The 7,389-nt window shown below is 42.4% G+C and overlaps 1 non-coding gene across 1 annotated transcript; it reads left to right on the forward strand.

Annotated features, from left to right (window-relative positions):
* Positions 1-3,831: 3,831 nt before the first annotated feature.
* Positions 3,832-3,938, forward strand: LOC147943726 (small nucleolar RNA R71). The gene has a single exon (XR_015558714.1). It is a non-coding gene; the product is annotated as a small nucleolar RNA R71 (small nucleolar RNA).
* Positions 3,939-7,389: the final 3,451 nt, after the last annotated feature.

The raw sequence follows: 7,389 nt of genomic DNA on the forward strand, positions 1-7,389 counted from the left end.
CGAAATCAGCATACCATGGTGTAGTGTCTGAAGTGATCACCATACAATTGATTTTTAGGTTCTCAACCCCTGTGTCATGCATCTTCTCACAAACCTGGGCGACCAGAAGTTGTTCCTCAGGCATTGAATCATCTATGGGAACAGCATCTTCAATCCTCATTCTAAACAAATGATTTGCAACTTCGTTTTCTATGCCTTTCTTGTCAAATATCTCCATGTCAAACTCCTGAAGAAGCAGAATCCATCTTAACAGTCTTGGCTTGGTATCCTTCTTCGAGTAAATGTGTTTCAGAGCAGCATGATCAGTATACACAATGACCTTCGAACCCGCAAGATAACTCCTAAATTTTTTGAATGCAAACACAACTACTAGGAGTTCCTTCTCTGTGGTAGCATACCTTCCTTGAGTCTCGTCCAAGGTGCGACTTGCATAGTAGATGACATGAAGCTTCTTGTCAATACGTTGTCCCAAAACTGCTCCAACTGCGAAGTCTGAAGCATCACACATAATCTCAAACGGATGATCCCAATTCGGAGCTTGTACTATGGATGCCGAAACCAAGGCCTCCTTAATCTTGCTGAAAGCTTCCAGACATGCTGCATCAAATTCGAACTCAACCTCCTTGCACAGCAACCTTGTTAATGGTCTTGCAATTTTTGAGAAGTCCTTGATGAATCTCCTGTAAAACCCAGCGTGTCCCAGAAAATTTCTGATGTCCTTCACTGTCTTAGGCGGTTGAAGCTTAACCATGACCTCAATCTTAGCTTTATCAACCTCAATTCCTTTCTCATAAATCTTGTGTCCCAGAATGATCCCTTCTTCTACCATGAAGTGGCACTTCTCCTAGTTCAGGACCAGGTTCGTCTCCTCACATCGTGTCAATACCCTGCACAAATTCAACAAACAGAAGGAGAAAGTGGAACCGTATACAGAGAAGTCGTCCATAAACACTTCCACTGACTCCTCAATCAAATCCGAGAAAATTGATATCATGCACCTTTGAAAGGTGGCAGGGGCATTGCACAAACCAAATGGTGTGCGTCTGTAGGCAAAAGTGCTATAGGGACAAGTAAAAGTTGTCTTTTCCTGATAATAGGGGTGGATAGGGATTTGGAAGAATCCACTATACCCATCAAGGAAACAGTAATAAGGATGACTAGCTAGTCTTTCCAACATTTAATCTATAAAAGGCAGAGGAAAATGATCCTTCCTAGATACAACATTCAGCTTCCTGTAGTCAATGCACATCCTATGTCCTGTGATGGTCTTAGTTGGGATTAACTCATTTTTTGTTTTTGATTACAGTTATTCCTCCTTTCTTAGGTACACAGTACACTGGAGATACCCAAGTACTATCAGAGATAGGGTAGATAACTCCAACATTAAGCAGTTTTAGGATTTCTTTCTTTACTACCTCTTTCAGATTAGGGTTCAATCTTCTTTGGGGTTCAATACTAGCATAAGATTCATTTTCAAGATTGATCCTATGCGTTCAAATACTAGGTGAGATTCCCTTAATATCATCTAAAGAATAACCTATAGCCTTTTTATACTTTTTAAGCTCAGTTACTAGTAACCCCAATTCATCATCACTCAACCTAGCATTCACTATGACAGGATAAGTAGAATTGGTTCCCAGAAAAACGTAGTTGAGTCCAGAAGAGAGAGTGTTGAGTTCTACCTTTGGAGCCTTCAGTTCCGACCAGTCGTCAGCATGAGAGTCAGGAGCGGTCACGGTCGAGTGGAAGGTGTGCGGCTTGAGCGGTGGCTCGATCGAGTGGGACGTTGGTGTTTTGATTCGGGTCATGACATCGGTCGAGTGGGAGATCTCACGTTCTGAAGTTTCTGCCTCAACTGCACATAGCTCCTCTGTGTCAGATAGCTGCTCGAACTCCTCTGGTTCATCCGTTTCTCTGTGAGAGCCTAGCAGATTCTTGTAACAAGTGGTCTCCCCATGCAGGAACCCTTCATCTCCATCCTTGGTCAAAGCAGTCTTGAGATGATCTTCCTCAGCTAGTTCCTCCAACAACTCATCAGCCAACTTATCCATCTCTTCAATGTAAAAGACTTGTCCTCCTATTGTTGGCTTCTTCAAAGTATCCTTGATGTCAAACTTCATAATGAAGTCGTCGCCCAGATTGAGATCAATCTTGCCATTTATGACATCAATGATGGCTCCAACAGTCGCCAGGAACGGTCTTCCTAAAATCAGAGGATCTTTTGGTTCTTCATCCATCTCCAGAACCACGAAGTCGGTTGGCACTTCCACGTCTCTGATCCTAACAGGTAAGTCTTCTAACATACCATGCGGAAGTCTCACTGATCTATCTAAAAAGGTTGAGGGAGATGTCACAACCCTTAAACCTTGTAAAACCCAACCTCTTAGCAACAGAGAGTGGCATCAAATTAACTGAAGCGCCAAGATCACATAAGCACCTATTAAAAGACATAGGTCCAAGGGAGCAAGGTAGAGTGAATGATCCATGATCTTTGAGCTTCTTGGGTACAATCTTCTTCTGGATGATTGCACTGCACTGCACTCTAGACTTAGTACCACCATGCCTTGAACTTCTTTTGATCTCTCCATCAATAAGTCCTTGAGGAATTTCTGGTAGTGAGGAACAAGTGTGAATGCATCCAGTAATGGCATTCTCAACTCAATCTCCTTGACTTGTTTTTCGAACAAGGCTTTGTACTTCTCAGTAAGTTGCTTCTTGAACCTCACTGGAAATGGTAGAGGAGGCTTGTATGGTGGAGGGATGAATCTCACAGGTTTTTCATCAGAAACAAACTGTTCCTTACCAGCTTCAGGTTCGGACTGCTTCACTGGTTCAACCGGGTCATTGACTGCTTCGACTAGGTTCTTTATCTGAGCTTCATCCTGAAAAAAATCCTCCCCATCTAATTCCGCACTGTCCTCAGTTACGTTTGGAACTCCCTGTCTGGGAGGCAATGTTTTCCCACTTCTCAGCGTAATTACGTTTGCAAACTCCTTGGGGTTCTAAACAGCCTTCCCTGGGAATTGGCCAGGCTTTGGTGCAGAAGTAGAAGCAGATGTGCCTTCCATATACCTTATCTTTTAATTGAGAGCTTCAAATTTGACATTTAGATCATTGTAGGAACATTTCATCCTCTGACTACGGTCAGCAAACTTTTTAGCAGTATCTATAGAACCGCTAGCTTGACCCTGAAGAAGTTGATGCATCATTTGCTTCATTTCTTGATATGGGGCTGGAGTAGGCTGAACTGGTTGAGAGCGGAATCCTGGCGGTGGTCTTGAGGGAGCTTGGTAACTTTGCTAGAATTGTTGTTTGGGTACGAATCCTTGATTGTAAGGCACAAAAGGTTTTTGTTGACCTTGTCGCTGCTGCTGAGGAGGATACACCTGATCTTGTGGATTTGCAACATTGGTGCTCCGGTAAGACAAATTGGGGTTCGTCTTGTAGGGGTTGTAACCCTTGTTGAATCCACCCTGATTCTGGATATAGCTGATCTCCTCAGTCTGCTCACTCTCCCCATCTAGAACTTAGAAAGGGTCATCCTTAGATACGAAGTGGACGCTTCTTTGCTGGCTTAGCAAGATACGGTCAAGCTTCTCATTCACATTCTTGAGGTCCTTCTTGTACTTCTCCTTAGACCCAGCATCGCCGCGAACTGTGCGGTCATAGTCCTCATTTTAGTTGCCATCAGACTAGGCGAGATTCTCAACCAATTGCCAACCTTCATCAACATCTTTGTTCAGGAAGTCACTGTTAGAGGCAGTGTCAAGCAGCATGCAGATTTTTGGAAGGACACCACAGTATAGAGTGCTCAGTAGTGACTCGTTGCTAAATCCGTGATGTGGACACTGGCTCTGGTAACTCTTGAAACGCTCCCAGACTTCACAGAATGATTCTGAGCTCTTCTGAGTAAAGCTAGAAATGTCATTCCTGAGACGGGCTGTTCTGGAGTTGGAGAAGAACTTGGCCAATAATGCATTCTTGCAATCATCCCAAGTGGTGATTGATCCCTTGGGAAGGTTATTTCCCACTGATGAGCTTTATCTCCCAGGGAGAATGGAAAGAAGCGCAATTTGTAACCATCCTCACTCACGCCGTTGATCTTGGTGAGACTGCACAGACGCCGTTGATCCCTCCATAGGCAATCCGTGAAACTTGTTTCCTTGTATCATGGTGATCATACCACTTTTGATTTGGAAGTTATTTTTCTGCACGGCGGGAGGAACGATTCCAGCATGCTGAGTGTGAGTGTTCGGTGCATCCCCAGCACCAATGTTTTGCGGTCGCGGATTTGGTCCATTAAGTTGTTCCATAGTGACTGGTGCGGGATGATTAGTGGAGATACGAGTTTGTCATGGTCGCTGCAACCGATTGATGTCATCGATAACAGGAAGGAGATTTTGATGCCCTCTTGATCTGGTGTGCATGCAAGGTTGCAATCAACAGGACCTGAGATGCAAAACAAACGAGCAGACAACCAAAGCAAGTCAGTACTCAGAATGAGAAGTGTAACAGAACTTAATCTTGCAAAACTTGAAATCTTAAATGTAGCAAAACGAATCCCAAATGGCAACGGCGCCAAATTGATACTAGGATTTTTGTATGTCCTAGCAGGTTTAATTAACCTTATGTGTTGTAGTACTTAAGGTGTCAATCCAAATAGGATGTTGCTAGCAATCAAGATGCAATCAAGATGCAATCAAGCAATCACAAGTCAAACCAATTCAAAAAGAGCGTTTTTCTAACAATCCTAGAATGATCATAATGCAAAACGAAAATGAGTCACAGAACTAGAAACGAGAATGCATGACGAGAACCAAAAATGAATGAAAACATAAACGAGTCTAAGCATGAACGAAACAGCAAGAAACGAAACAGTCTCAGGAATGCAATAAAAATCAGAAAGAAAGAGGTCCTAAGGATGGGAGTAATTGATGTCGGTGGAGTATCCCTAAACAATGAACATCACTTCTTAGCTAATCCAATCTCTTGACAGAAGCTACTGAAACTCAACCACTTCCAAACCTAACTCTCGCTCGAGAAACATGATCAAGCATGGCATGAAAAACAAGTTCATTCACGTCAACAAACATCCTAGACAACTAATCTCTTAGGCTAGAAACGTAAATCTCTGGCACTAGTTGGTCAGACATTTCATCGAACACCTTTTGGGTGCGGAAATGTCTAAGACCTAGTTCCAATTAATCAGAGAGAAACAAGTATTTCTAACTCTAGTCTAGAAGGGAATCATACAAATCAAAGCTTAAACACTCTACATCCTAAGATCATCCACCTAATATATCCCATCCTCAAGAACTACCACACTACTCTACATCCTAAGATCAAGGATGCAAACCCAGAAAACATTGAAACAAGCATTCTTAGATAGATAAAAATGTGAAGAACAACTTTGTAGAAGAAATCAAATGTAAATACTCAATAAACTCAAAGATGTCGGATTACAAAGTCTCAAAGCGTTTTTGGTGGCTAGGTAAAACCTTAAGGAAAAGAACAAAACGAGAAATAAAAGATGTCTCAACCAAAACTTAACAAAATGTATTTATAGTAAAAACATGTAAATCCCTAAAATTTAAAACGACAAGATAGAGCGTCGGTTCGGGAATCTCCTGAAGCGTGTGAGACGCAGCGTCTTCCTGACATGCGCGATTTGGTCGGTGTGCGTCCAGTGGCTCTAGTGAGGTCGAGTGATGTGCGGTGAGGCTGGCTCGAGCGAGGTCGACTGGGTGGAGTGGAGGGGTGTTGGCTCGACCCAGAGTGGTGTTGGCTCGACCCAGAGTGGTGTTGGCTCGATCCAGAGTGGTGTTGGCTCCATCTAGAGTGGTGTTGGCTCGGGCTGGGTGTATACGCATCCACTAAAACGATGATAACTCTTGAACCACACCTCCAATTTGCTTGAAATAAACGACGTTGGAAAGATGAATCAATTACCTACATCTTTGATGAAAACGTCGAAAGCTAAACCCCACTCGAGTGGAACGGCTCGAACGGGTGGAGTGGTCGCATGATGAGTGGCTCGAACGATGTGCTCCCGACTGGTGACTTGAGAATGGCTCGAGTGATGTGTTCCCGACTGGTGACTTGAGAATGGCTCGAGTGATGTGTCTTGAGTGCGTGGCTTGAACGGCGTCTGGAGTGCGTGGCTCGAGCGGCGTCTGGAAGGTTGACTCGAACGGATGGCTCGAACGGTTGTGCTTCCAACGTCTCCTAGATACCTGAAATATTCCAAAATGCACAATGTATGCAAGGATGATGCAAGAACTACCTAGACATGCAAAGTGTATAGAAAAGACTAGAGAATGATGCAAAACAATAAGTTATCCTAGCTAAATGCATGATAAATATATGCTAAGGAGAGATAAAATATAGACATATCAATTTGTCAAATCCATTTCGGCATCTGGCGAGCCTTCAGTTGCTGTCTACCCGCATGATATGGCCGAAGGGAGACTTCGGTTTGCTCGTGGCCGAAGGCGTTTCCCTGAACCTGCTTCTGATGCAATCTTCAACTTTGGCAAAAATCACTCCTCATTTGTTTCAAAAACTCCTCAAATGCTTCCTTTTCTTGCATATCTCCACTTCATGACACCTAAAGACAACAAATTTGATACAAATTTAACCTAAACATGCTAAATACCATGAATATGCAACAATTTAAAGACAAAACAAGTTTTAAAAACTCACAAAAACACAAGAATCATAAATCAAACATCATTTTCGTTATTCTATTTCTTGAGTTTTTCAGCGTCAAACTAATCGTAAGTTAGTTCTACATATTTCATAGTTTACGAAGCACTTAATGTTCCAGTTTTTTAAAACAGTTTTAATTGTTAGTACAGTTTCACTTGTAAATTTTTTTTCTTTTTTTCCAGATGATACAACAAAGACAAAAAAAGGAAAAAAATTAAATATTGAAATCATTTACTTGCTGTACAGGAAAGAAAAAAAAAAGAACTACACGAACTTTTCTTCGGTTGGCTCTCATTTTGGTTTAAGAACTACAACAAGGATTAGATAGTATTTGAAGTTGTCAACAAAGATAACGGGTGAGGTCCATACATCTGAGAAGATAATTTGGAGGGGATAAGTGGAGACAATAGAAGTTTGTGAAAATGGGAGTTTGTGGCTTTTATTAATAGCACAATCAGTGCACAACATGGTCTGTGAATCTGATTGTAAATGAGGAAGAGAAAACTTTGAAACAATTGTTTTAAGAATAGAGTGGGAGGGGTGGCCTAAACGAGAGTGCCAGTCTTTGAGAGATGGTTTTGTGGACGAGGATGCAAAGAAGGAGGTGATGGTGGAGATGGAAACCGGCCACTCGTAAAGCTCGCCATTAGTTTTGCCGCGGAGTAACGGGACCCCCGACAT

The sequence above is a fragment of the Camelina sativa genome, chromosome 5 (assembly GCF_030686135.1).
Source record: "Camelina sativa cultivar CO46 ecotype springtype chromosome 5, ASM3068613v1".
Taxonomy (NCBI): domain Eukaryota; kingdom Viridiplantae; phylum Streptophyta; class Magnoliopsida; order Brassicales; family Brassicaceae; genus Camelina; species Camelina sativa.